This window comes from Podarcis melisellensis, assembly GCF_964234715.1.
Source record: "Podarcis melisellensis genome assembly, chromosome: 1".
Classification (NCBI taxonomy): Eukaryota; Metazoa; Chordata; class Lepidosauria; order Squamata; family Lacertidae; genus Podarcis; species Podarcis melisellensis.
Window position 1 is genome coordinate 10,232,392 of NC_138528.1, and position 13,457 is coordinate 10,245,848.

The 13,457-nt window shown below is 48.3% G+C and overlaps 1 protein-coding gene across 7 annotated transcripts in view; it reads left to right on the forward strand.

The window, feature by feature from the left end:
- Window positions 1-13,457, forward strand: part of SYNE2 (spectrin repeat containing nuclear envelope protein 2) — a 240,313-nt gene that overhangs the window by 19,045 nt on the left and 207,811 nt on the right. The gene's annotated exons all lie outside the window — the stretch shown is intronic.

The following is a 13,457-nucleotide window of genomic DNA, read 5'->3' on the forward strand; positions in this document are numbered from 1 at the left end:
TATACCAGCTGCACTGGCTCGTGGTGGAGTACAGGATCAGGTTTAAGGTGCTGGTTTTAACCTTTAAAGCCCTATATGGCCTAGGACCCTCGTACATATGGGGCCGCCTCTCCTGGTATGCCCCACAGAGGAACCTACGGTCTTAAAACAAAAACATCTTGGAGGTCCCGGGCCACAGAGAGGTTAGGCTGGCCTCAACCAGAGCCAGGGCTTTTTCGGTCGTGGCTCCGATCTGGTGGACCACTCTGTCACAAGAGACAAGTGCCCTGCGGGACTTGACATCTTTCCGCAGGGCCTGCAAGACAGAGCTGTTCTCCAGTCCTTTGGCCAGGCAGGTCACAGCCTGACCCCCTCCTTTGGCAATCCTCACAGAACTCTAGCCCAACGGTTGCCATTAATCAGATTTGAATTAATTTTATAATGAAATGATTTTAGAATGTTGTATCGTTTTACTGTTGTTAGCCGCTCTGAGCCTGGCTTTGGCTGTGGAGGGCGGGATATAAATAAAATTTTATTATTATTATTATTATTGAACGTTAACTGAGCAACAATAACCATTTCTCCCCAAAGTTGTATGAACAGATGAAACTGTTTTATATCGTTAGTCCGCTAGGCTGCATAATCCAGAACTATGATGGGCAGTGGCTACACACATAGATTGATATCTCATAGAATATAGGGTTGGAAGGAACATTAAGGATCATGTGGGCCAACCCCCTGCAATGAAGGAATTTGCAGCTGTCCCTTACAGAGATCGAACCTGCAGCCTCGCTCCCCTTAATCCAAAGAGCATTTCCATTAGGAAGCGTTTCAGACTACAGTCGTACCTTGGAAGTTGAACGAAATTCCTTCTGGAAGTCTGTTTGACTTCCAAAACATTCAGACACCAAATCACGGCTTTGGATTGGCTGCAGGAAGCCAAACCCCCGTCGGACGTTCGGCTTCCAAAAATAGTTCGCAAACCGGAACAGTCACTTCTGGGTTTGCGGCGTTCGGGAGCCAAAACTTTCGGGAACTAAGCTGTTTGAAAACCAAGGTATGACTGTATTTATTATTATGTTAATATCCTACCTTTCCTCCAAGGTGCCATATGTGGCTCTTTCCCTCCCATTTTATCCTAACAAAAGCCGTGTGAGGTAGGGCTAGGCTTAGAGACTGGCTGGTCCAAGATCACCCCAGCAAGCTTTGTGCCTGAGTGAGGATTTGAACCCTGGTCTCCCAAAGTCTTAGGACATAGGTGGCACTGTGGTCTAAACCACTGAGCATAGGGCTTGCCGATCGGAAGGTCGGCAGTTCGAATCTCCGTGATGGGGTGAGCTCCCGTTGCTCGGTCCCTGCTCCTGCCAACCTAGCAGTTTGAAAGCACGTCAAAGTGCAAGTAGATAAATAGGTACCACTCGGGCGGGAAGGTAAATGGCGTTTCCGTGCGCTGCTCTGGTTCGCCAGAAGCGGCTTAGTCATGCTGGCCACATGACCCAGAAGCTGTACACCGGCTCCTCTGGCCAATAAAGTGAGATGAGCGCCGCAACCCCAGAATCGTCCGCAACTGGACCTAATAGTCAGAGGTACCTTTACCTCCCAAAGTCATTGTCCAACGTCCTAACCACTGCACCACGCTTTGCCCATCTAGTGCCTGTATTTTCTGCCTCGATTGGCATCCTGAGAATAATCTGAGACATAAGATAATGTTCTACTGCTTGGGGAATAGCATGGAGGACCAGTGTACTTCATCCATGGGTTTTTATTACAGTATTGTTGATTGACAGAGTTTGATGCTCTGTCTGTTTTTGAAAGGGTGGGAGTAGGCCGGTTTTTATTCTCTCTGGCATTGATTTTCTTTAAACACTTAAAACATCCCACACACTCATGTTCATCTAAGCCAAGGCCAAACATCAAACTCTTTGGCCAAGATGATAGCTCAAATCCCTTCACAAATAACAGCAATCCCCGAACCTGTTTGCTCTGGTGTAACAGCTCCGCCGTTGTTTAAATACCAGATTTTCCTTTCCTTTTCAAGAAAGGGAAATAGTTTCAGGTGTGGCTCCTTTGCCAACAAAGGGCACCGCACCCTCCTCTTTCAACAGAAATGGAGAGATAAGACTCAGGGATGGGGAAACAGGTAAGAAATTCCATAGTGAGTCACAGCATGTTTCTGAATTCTCCTGGGCTGCTATGCAACCAGCTTGAGGAATGCAAAAAAATACCAGACGGAACTGATTTTGTGGCCTCGTTGTTGCAAATCAACCAGCAATGGAAAATCCCTGCAGGTAGAAAAGTAGGTGGTTCGCTTGCAACCCTGGCAGGCTAGGTTTCTAGGTGAAAGGATTTGCTGGGGGGTGGGATTCTCATCATGTGAACTCGTGGCTAAAGTGGGTGTACAGACACAGTTTCACTTCAACAGCGATGGCTATTCCTAAGCGAATGAGGCAGAGTTTCCAACAGAGCATGGATTTGCTCTTACCTCGAGGGCCTCATTGCCTCCTGAGAAACTTTCTGGGGGCCGCTTGCCAGAGGGCGGGCACGGCCCGAGGCACAAGTGAGCATAGCAATGGGTGCAAATTTGACGTTTGCACAGCATGTTAGTTTCTGCATCTCCCCTCTCCCGCAATCTTCCATCTCTGCAAACAAGAGGTATTATCACAGTTCAAAGACACAGGGTAAGGGCATCTGCTTTCCATGCAGAAGGTCTCAGGTTCAACTTCCAGCATCTCCAGGTAGGGCTGGGAAAGACTGCTGCCTAAAACTCTGGAGAGCTGCTTCCGGTCAGTGTAGGCAACACTGAACTAGATGGGCTAATGGTCTGGCTCATAAGGCCGCTTCCTATGTTCCTATATCAGCCAGGCAAGAACAGTCGAGGAAGGTGGCAAGGAGAGTTGTGGAGGCTTGAGAATACAGTGGTACCTCAGGTTACATACACTTCAGGTTACAGACTCCGCTAACCCATAAATAGTGCTTCAGGTTAAGAACTTTGCTTCAGGATGAGAACAGAAATCATGCTTTGGTGGCGCGGCGACAGCAGGAGGCCCCATTAGCTAAAGTGGTGCTTCAGGTTAAGAACAGTTTCAGGTTAAGAACGGACCTCCGGAACGAATTAAGTACTTAACCTGAGGTACCACTGTAGTCCAAAGTCCATAGAGAAGCTGAAAAAGGCTTGAGGCTTCTCCCCGCTGCTCTAGATTATATAGAATCATAGCATCGTACAGTTTGAAGGGACCACTTGGGTCATGTAGTCCAACCTCCTGGAATGCAAGAATCTTTTTGCCCAGAGGGCAGGACTCGAACCCATGACCCTGAGAGTCTAACGCGCTACCTCATGGGAACCTTCATTTCCCCCTGCTGCACCTGTGGAAGTGCCTTCTCCCTTCAGCGCTTCTCAATAAGCCTTTTCATGCTTTCACCCCAATTTTTTCTGGCTTCAAGCATGGGGTGGTGGTGGTGCAGAACCTTTCTTGGCTTTGGGTTGCATTCTCTCATGCCTGATAGTTCAGTCGGTAGAGCGTGAGACGCCGACTCTCAGGGTAACGGGTTCGAGCTCTGCGTTCTGCAAAACGTTCCTGCATTGCAGGGGGCTGGACTAGATGACTCTCGTGGTCCCATCCGACTGCGATTCTAGGCCTTCTGGGGCTGCGTGCTGTCGGTGGGCGGGGCCGGCAGCAAAAGCGGGTGGAGCAAAGCAGACATGACACTTTCCCTTGCAGAGCAGGGCCTGGGTCTCTCAGCCTTGCTTCTCAGAACAGAAGCATACCCAGAAAGCTGCCTTATGTTGAACCAGACCGTTGGCTTGTCCGGATCACTAATGTCTGTGTCAGGTGTGGGGACCCATTGGCCCTCCAGATGAGGGTTACCAGATGTCCCTGGTTCCCGGGGACAGTCCCCAGATTTGCAAATCTGTCCCCAGGAAACATGCAACACATCATATGGGGACTTCCGGAGAGGAAAAATGGCGGGCGCCATGGCAGCGAGCAGCTCCTGAAGCCAGCCAGAGCCAACTGCGCTACCAGGCTGGCTCCAGGCTGCTGACTGCCACTGCTGCCACCACTGCCAAAGGGAAACCAGGGACGTCCGGCGGTACAGATCTCCTGCCCCCTTCCCCCTTTGTTTTCACCGATCGGGGGAGGCTCGGGAGTCGCGGGCGGCCAGCCGTTGCCCAGTTTTTTAAAAAACTCTGCGCATTTATGTTTCACAGGGTGTGAAAGAAGGGCTTTGCACCTTGCCTGGCAGAGAAACTGTGTGCCTTGCACCCCTCCTCAGCAACGGCCACCTGCCCGCGACTCCCGAGGGCCCCCCTAACTGTCAAAACAAAGGCAGAAGGGTTACAGATAGGTAGCCGTGTTGGTCTGTCATAGTCAAAACAAACAAAATTCCTTCCAGTAGCACCTTAAAGACCAACTAAGTTAGTTCTTGGTATGAGCTTTCGTGTGCATGCACACTTCTTCAGATACAATCTGAAGGAGGAGGGGGCAGGAGTTTGGGGAAGGCTCAGGAGTCACGGACGGGTGGTGCGCTGTTGCCCAGTTTTTTAAAAACTCTGCACATTTATGTTTCACAGGGTGTGAAAGAAGGGCTTTGCACCTTTATACAATATGCATGTGTGCTTGGGCCCTGGGTCTTTTCCCTCACCATCCCCACTACTGACTCCCTGTTGCTACTCAATTGTTTTTTTAAAAAAGTGTCCCCGGATTCACTGAAAAAAATCTGGAAATCATACTCCGGATGTTGCTGAACTACAACTCCCATCTCCCTTTGCCATTGCCCAGGCTTGGGCTGATGGGAATTGTAGTTCAGCAGCTGGAGGGCCAACGGTTCCCCACTCCTAGTCTACGCTGAGTGGCAGGGGCTCTCTAGAGTCCCAGGTAAGAGTCTTTCCCCACCCTCTAGCTGGATAATCCCTCTTCCCAGGGAACTCTGGGAATTTTAGCATAGCTGTCAACTGTCCCTTATTTGGCGGGAAACTCCCTTATCCCAGCGCCGTGTCCCGCTGCTGTCCCGGATTGATGATGTCCCTTAAATTTCCCGGGTTTCATGCTCGCCCGGCTTGGGAGGGAAGCAGCGGCTCGGGGTCCTTCACCGCGCAAGAGAGCGCACGCGCACAAGCTGCCGCGTCTCCGTCTCTCCCTTTTCCCCCTTAGGGGCGCGTCGTGAGGAGACGGGTGGTGGCGGGCGGGCAGGCAGCCCCTCTTGTGAGACTTCTGCCGCGCTGCCAGAGGAAGCCGGTGGCAGCGGCTGAGGAGGCGGCCTGAGGGAGGAGGAAGAGGAGGGGATGGGAAGGGATGCAGAAGGGAGGCGCTTCAGCGGCCGTGGTGGCACCGCAACCGCCTCATGCCAGGCTCGAGGGCGGCATGAGCGAGAGTCTCTCTCCCTCCCTCTCTCTTGGGTGGGGAAGGGCCAATGGAACTCCTTGCACCAGGACGGCAGCCCCAACGTGCTGCTTAGCATCCCCTCCAACCAGTGCAGCATCTTAATGTGGTGATTTCCCCCTCTGCATCCTTTTCATAACTCTATTTATATAAATCATTTGTCCATCCATAGTTCAAATTTTTACTACAAGTTTTCTGTCAATCCTACCAATGTATGTAACTCTTTACAATAGCTTTTCAACTAAATTATAAACTTTCCCCATTCTTTATTAAAGAGGTCCTCTTCCTGGTTTCTAATTCTGCCTGTAAGCTTTGCCATCTCGACGTCGTTCATCAGTTTTGTCTGCCACTCTTCTTTGGTCGGAGTTGTAGACCCTTAGGATCATCTAGTCCAACTCCCTGCAAAACACAGTCAGTGGCAGCCAAAGCAGCATGGCTCCATCAGTGGCGGGTTTCTGTATAAACTAAGCCAAAATCCCTTATTTTGGTTGCTGATCCCTTATTTTTGAGGCTGCTGGCCCCTTATTTTCAAATCTGTAAGTTGACAGCTATGATTTTAGCCCTACAGGTGCAGGCGAGGCCTTCGAATCCAAGCTGTTGTGCGCAACCTTTTGCTGTCCTGCAAGAGTTCTCCAGGGGAGTGAGTGGCTGCGGGATTGTAGGGGCTGATAAGCCGTCCATCAAACACCTCCCTCCCTCCTGTTCCTATGGCTACTAAGCCTTGGAGTGCCAGAGGAGGGGGGGTGAGGTGGGAGGGGGGCAGCAGGTGTGAGCAAGCCTGCGCAGGATTTACTCTCCATGCGCTCTGATCCAATTTGCACACTATTGCCAGTGCGTAATTCCCCCTTCTTAACCTATTTAATTCTCATGATCGGGTGCCAATTCTGACAGGCACTGAGAGAAGTTAGCTAGCGAAGCAGGCACTCCTATTCACTTGAACAGACGGTGGCTTGTAGCCTCCATCCCAGAATTGGGAATGAGAACACACAGCAGAAAACAAAACGCGTGTTGGAAAAGTTGAAATCAAATCATTGTTAAAAAAGCCAATGCAATTCTGGGCTGCATCAGTAGGAGTATAGCATCTAGATCAAGGGAAGTAATAGTGCCACTGTATTCTGCTCTGGTCAGACCTCACCTGGAGTACTGTGTCCAGTTCTGGGCACCACAGTTCAAGAAGGACACTGACAAATGGAACGTGTCCAGAGGAGGGCAACCAAAATGGTCAAAGGCCTGGAAACGATGCCTTATGAGGAACGGCTAAGGTAGCTGGGCATGTTTAGCCTGGAGAAGAGGAGGTTAAGGGGTGATATGATAGCCATGTTCAAATATATAAAAGGATGTCACATAGAGGAGGGAGAAAGGTTGTTTTCTGCTGCTCCAGAGAAGCAGACACGGAGCAATGGATCCAAACTACAAGAAAGAAAATTCCACCTGAACATTAGGAAGAACTTCCTGACAGTAAGAGCTGTTTGACAGTGGAATTTGCTGCCAAGGAGTGTGGTGGAGTCTCCTTCTTTGGAGGTCTTTAAGCAGAGGCTTGACAACCATATGTCAGGAGTGCTCTGATGGTGTTTCCTGCTTGGCAGGGGGTTGGACTCGATGGCCCTTGTGGTCTCTTCCAACTCTATGATTCTATGATTCATTGTTTTCAAAGGTGGGTGCCCCTAGTTGAAAAAGCTGAATAATTTTATTTCATTTTTTGGTTGAGGTTACATCACACTGTTGATCTTGCGGTGTTGTCAGATTGGCCCGGCTCCAGAAATAACAAGATCACAAAACATTACTTCCATTCCGTCAGTTCTTAGAGGGCATAATTGCAAATCTTCGTGCGGCAGATTAGGATGGATGTTGTTCTGTGGCCTTCTTCTCTCGCCTTCTTCGCGGGGAAGGGTTATGCAGTGCTAGAAGCCCACATGATACGGGGGGAAAGTCCCAAATTCAGTTTAGCAGCAGTGATGGCTTTAGGAACTTCCAGAATGTCAATATTTTGCTGGAGGGATTCCTGTGCATATCAGAACTGTAGGTTGGTGCAGTTAAGTGGAAACTGAGCCACACTGGTGCCCTAACACACCTACAGTGGTACTTCGGGTTAAGTACTTAATTCGTTCCGGAGGTCCGTTCTTAACCTGAAACTGTTCTTAACCTGAAGCACCACTTTAGCTAATGGGGCCTCCCGCTGCTGCCATGCCGCTGGAGCACGATTTCTGTTCTCATCCTGAAGCAAAGTTCTTAACCCGAGGTACTATTTCTGGGTTAGTGGAGTCTGTAACCTGAAGCGTATGTAACCTAAAGCGTATATAACCCGAGGTACCACTGTATTTTTTTAAAAAAGGTGGTCTTGTTATTTGATGCATTGAAACACGTGAGATGAACTAATGAATAATGGGAATACCCTGTAAACACCTTGCAATAAAAAAAGGATGAATATTCATTGTCCTATAACTTCTCCCAAAACAAATCAGAATAAGCACTCAATAAAAGCTAGACATTGTGCAGCTACTGCATAAGATGGGACAGCTCAGTATGGGAAAGCCCTGAACGTCCTCACGTCCTCAGCCCTTTATACCTGAAGGAGCGTCTCCAGCTCCATCGTCCAGCCCCGACACTGAGGTCCAGCTCCGAGGGAAGGAGAAGAACGCCATCTTTCCTTAATTTCGCTTTTTAAATGGGCAGGTGCACAATCTGATCTGTTGTGCTTTGTCTGATCCTGAGCTGGAGCACAGGGAGAGCTGCATGAAGCTGAGATGGAATGTATTTGTTTTAGGTCGGTTACATCGTGAAAACAACTAGGGCAAGATAAATCCAAGGTCATTTCCAGCCTTATTAAAATCTCCTGACACAAAGGGTCCATTCATCTGTCCTTTAGTCATAAAAAAGTCCTTTTTAATGAATCACATGACGGGAGGATCTGAGCTTTTGTAGAAAACTATTAAGCCCTGGAGTAGTTGCAGAATGGAAAGAGTAATATAACTGTGCCGAAAATGAATTGTGGTGCGGGAGCAGCTGCAGTGATTATTTAAATGGCATCAAGTGCCCTAGATAGATAAAAATTGATTGCTGGGTGGTACCAATTCTGCCTGCCTGCTGAGTCAGCTGTTTGAACTGACGAGCAATTCTGGTGATTGACTTAGGCTGCAATCCTTTGCATGCTTATTTAGGAGGAGGAAGTCTCCTTACACTTGCTAGGACTTCCTTCTGAGTATTCATACCTAGGGTTGTGTGTGTGTGTGTGTGTGTGTGTGTGTATTGGGACGTGGGTGGCACTATGGGTTAAACCACAGAGCCTAGGACTTGCTGATCAGAAGGTCGGCGGTTTGAATCCCCGTGACGGGGTGAGCTCCTGTTGTCGGTCCCAGCTCCTACCAACCTAGCACAGTGGTGCTCCGCAAGACGAACACCTCGCAAGACGGAAAACCCGCTAGACGAAAGGGTTTTCCGTTTTGGAGGTGCTTCGCAAAATGAATTTCCCTATGGGCTTGCTTAGCAAGACGAAAATGTCTTGCGAGTTCCTGCGGGGTTTTTTCCCTCCCCCCCCATTTCCTAAGCCCTAAGCCGCTTATCAGCTGATCCGCTAAAAGCCACTAAGCCGCTAATAGCGCTAATCCGCTAAGCTGTCAATGGGCTTGCTTCGCAAGACGAAAAAACCGCTATACGAAGAGCCTCACGGAACCGATTGCGAGGCACCACTGCAGTTCAAAAGCACGTCAAAGTGCAAGTAGATAAATAGGTACCGCTCTGGCGGGAAGGTAAATGGCGTTTCCGTGCGCTGCTCTAGTTCGCCAAAAGCGGCTTAGTCATGCTGGCCACATGATCCGGAAGCTGTACGCCGGCTCCCTCAGCCAGTAAATCGAGATGAGCACCGCAACCCCAGAGTCGACCACGACTGGACCTAACGGTCAGGGGCCCCTTTACCTTTACCTTTATATATGGAAATACATTATAATGTATAACTTACTAAGATCAAGGAGAGAGCAGGGAAGAAAACCCAGAATAATAAACATTGCCTGTAGGTAGCTGTGTTGGTCTGCTGTAGTCGAAACAAAATTAAAAAATTCCTTCCAGTAGCACCTTAGAGACCACCTAAGTTTGTTATTGGTATGAGCTTTCGTGAAGAAGTGTGCATGCACACGAAAGCTCATACCAATAACAAACTTTGTTGGTCTCTAAGGTGCTACTGGAAGGATTTTTTAATTTTTTTTTATTGCCTGTTAAGTAAAGGTAAAAGGTAAAGGACCCCTGGACGTTTAAGTCCAGTCAAAGGTGACTATGGGATTGCGGCACTCATCTCGCTTTCAGGCCGAGGGAGCCATTGTTTATCCACTGGCAGCTTTCCAGGTCATGTGGCCAGCGTGACTAAACCACTTCTGGTGCAACGGAGGACTGTGACGGAAACCAGAGCGCACGGAAACGCCGTTTACCTTCCCGTCACAGCGGTACCTATTTATCTACTTGCACTCGTGTGCTTTCAAACTGCGAGGTTGGCAGGAGCTGGGACAGAGCAACGGGAGCTCACCCCATTGCGGGGTTTTGAACCACCAACCTTCTGATCAGCAAGCCCAAGAGACTCAGTAGTTTAGACCACATCACCACCCACATCCCTGCAACTTTGGTCACATCCACACTACACATTTAAAGTGCATTGCATCACCAAAATAATACTAGGAGCTGTAGTTTACCCCTCACAGAGCTGCAATTCCCCACACCTTTAACAAACTAGAGTTCCCAGTATCCTTTGCTGTGGAGGAAATGTGCTTTAAATGTGCATCAAGGTGGGTACGCAGCCATGCTCTCTATGCCTCTTTCCAGAAGTGAGGCTACCTTGCAAATCTCTGCACAGCATTATAACCAAGATGGTGCCTTCTCTGTTGCAGTCGGTGTCCTCTGACATGGACATCCATGTGTGGGGAGGGTAAGGGGTCGGCTCCCGCCCAGTGAACCATAATTCCCAGATGCCCAGCTTTTTGTTTAGGAACCTGTTTCTAGCATTTGTAGAACCTGGGATACAAGGCAAAATGTACAGGCACTTTCAGTGTTTTACTTAGCCATCCTCCTGGGAACGTTCTTGCAGAATCCTCAAGACTCCAATGGTCTTGGCTAATCTCAAGACTAGACTATCTCAGGAGAAGTAACACTTGCCTTTTAAAGGGACCAGTCTTGAGTTGGCATGGAAGGATCTGTAAGTTTCCGTTCCCTCAGTTTCTAATTTTCCGAATCTTGAATTCAGTTCTCCACTGTTCTGCAGAAATTTACGGGTTCTTTCTTTTCTTTTAAAATCACAATGAAAATTCTTCAGCATTTCAGGGTGAATTTCTCTTGATAAATAATTTTTTGTCTTGCAATTTTGTCTAACGCACACAAGTTTGCAAGCATTTTTTCTTAATGTCACACATTTTTGTATGCTATTTTCAATGATATAGTGGTACCTTGGTTTTTGAATGCCTCCGTTGACGAATAGTTCGATTTTCGAAGTTGAACCGGAAACGCAGCTTCTGTTTTGAGTTTTCCATTTTAGGCTTCCATACTGAGTTTTCGGTTTTCGACCGTTTTGGAACTTGAATGGTCTTCCAGAACAGATTACGTTCAAAAACCAGGGTACCACTGTATATTCATTTTTAAGCACAATTTCCCCTAGCGTGCATTTGTATAAATGCTGACTGGTTGGAGAATAGAAGCAGAAAATTCAGAGAAGTGCAAATTTTGAAGGATGGCTGTTTTTCCACTTCTAATATTGTTTCAGAAACTGCAAATTTGATAGATTCAGCTTTAAATTTGAACTGATTTGTATTTCTTCCCCATCCCTAGTACTGAACATTTATTTTTCCTTAACAGCCCCCCTCTCCCCTCCTCTTTACCTGGGTAGTTGGTCCAAGTTTGAGGTCTGGCAGAGTGGCGTTCAAATAATGCGCCCCTTCAGTGCAAGGATTTTCACTTGTGCAACAGTATTCCTCCCCCCCCCCCGCCCTCTGCAAATCTGCTCCAGAGGGTTGTGGGGAACCTCTAGAATAATAATAATAATTTATTATTTATACCCCGCCCATCTGGCTGGGTTTTCCCAGCTACTCTGGGTGGCTTCCAACAGAATATTAAAATACAATAGTCTATTAAACATTAAAAACTTCCTTAACAGGGCTGCCTTCAGATGTCTTCTAAAATTCTGGTAGTTGTTTTTCTCTTTGACATCTGGTGGGAGGGCGTTCCACAGGGCGGGTGCCACTACCGAGAAGGCCCTCTGCCTGGTTCCCTGAAACTTCACTTCTTGCAGTGAGGGAACTGCCAGAAGGCCCTCGGCGCTGGACCTCGGTGTCCAGGCTGAACGATGGGGGTAGAGATGCTCCTTCAGGTATACTGGACCGAGGCCGTTTAGGGCTTTAAAGGTCAGCACCAACACTTTGAATTGTGCTTGGAAACGTACTGGGAGCCAGTGTAGGTCTTTCAAGACCGGTGTTATATGGTCTCGACTGCCACTCCCAGTCACCAGTCTAGCTGCTGCATTCTGGATTAGTTGTAGTTTCCAGGTCACCTTCAAAGGTAGCCCCACATAGAGCGCATTGCAGTAGTCCAAGCAGGAGATAACCAGAGCATGCAACACTCTGGTGAGACAGTCTGTGGGCATGTAGGGTCTCAGCCTGCATACCAGATGGAGCTGATAAACAGCTGCCCTGGACACAGAATTGACCTGTGCCTCCATGGACAGCTGTGAGCCCAGAATGACTCCCAGGCTGTGCACCTGGTCCTTCAGGGGCACAGTTACCCCATTCAGAACCAGGGAGTCCTCCATACCTGGTTTAGGGGGGCAGAGGGGAGGAGAAGAGGGATTAATACTCCATTGCTCACCCAGAAATCTTTGTGCTTCCTTGGATACAACCCATTCTATTCTTTTCTCTCTGCTCTCGGAAGAGAAGGCCCAGGAACTATATGTTATCTGCAATTACATCCTGTATAACATTTTCCCTGGAAAGGAGGACTGTGGATATTATCTCAGTGGCAATGGCAGTGAAGGGGCTGCTTAACCCTTTATCCTCCAGCCATTTTCCACCTCATCATCTCCTTTCCAGCTGATTTTCCACCCACAGGGAGATGTAGAGGGGATACTGTTACCTGTATCTTTTACCCCAGTGGGTGGAAAAGCAGGTGAGGGTGTTTTTCCTTTTTTGCCATTCGGGACTGAAAAATCCACTTTGCAGCAGGCCTGGAATGCCAGAGACCAAACACGAACTTCCAGCTTCCATTGCCGAGAATTGCTTCGCTAATAATTTAATCCTTTGCTTTGAACTGGGAACAAGATAATCCTTTGCAGTCCTTTGCATAACAAATGTTGACGACATGCAAATGAAATGCAAACCTCCATAGCAGCCTCAAGACTTCCTGGAGGTTTTAAAAAAACAACCGAGGCTCTGACAACAGTCTAGCTCTCAAAGCGTTTAAGAAGGGCTTTCCAATTCTGTGTGTAAAATACTTTAAGCACTATTGATTATCAGGAGCAGACACTTGTAGCCAGACTCTGTAAACATGTTTTGTCTGAGGTAAGACCTACTGAGCTCAATTGGATTTATTTCCCTTCAAGTGTGTTTCAGATTACAGCTTGTGTTGTACGCGGTGGAAACCCAAGTTGGTTGAATCTGGGTCCCATTGATTTGAAAGGGAATTTCATTTCACACACTGAATCTGGATCTAACCTGCACACATGGCGCAGAATCGTTGTCTTGCCTCAGTAATGGACAGGATGAGAGCCAACAAACTGAGGCTCAATCCAGATAAGACTTGAGGCACTGTTAGTGGGTGGTTTCCTAGACCAGAAGGGGGGGAGATGGCCTGCTCTTGATGGGGTCATATTTCCTCTGAAGGAGCGGGTTCGTAGCTCGGGGGTACTCCGGGATCCTCTTCCTGTTGCTTGAGGCTCAGGTGGCCTTGGGGGAGAGGAGTGCCTTCCATCAGCTTTGGTTGGTGGCCCAGCTGCGCCCCTATCTGGACAGGGATAACTTAACTTCTGTCTATACCAGGGCTGGATTTAGGCCCTAAGCTACTGAAGGTAATGGGGCCCTTTACATGTTCAGCTGTCCTTTGTCAAGAACAAATTTGGCTTTGGGAGGGAAGAACAAA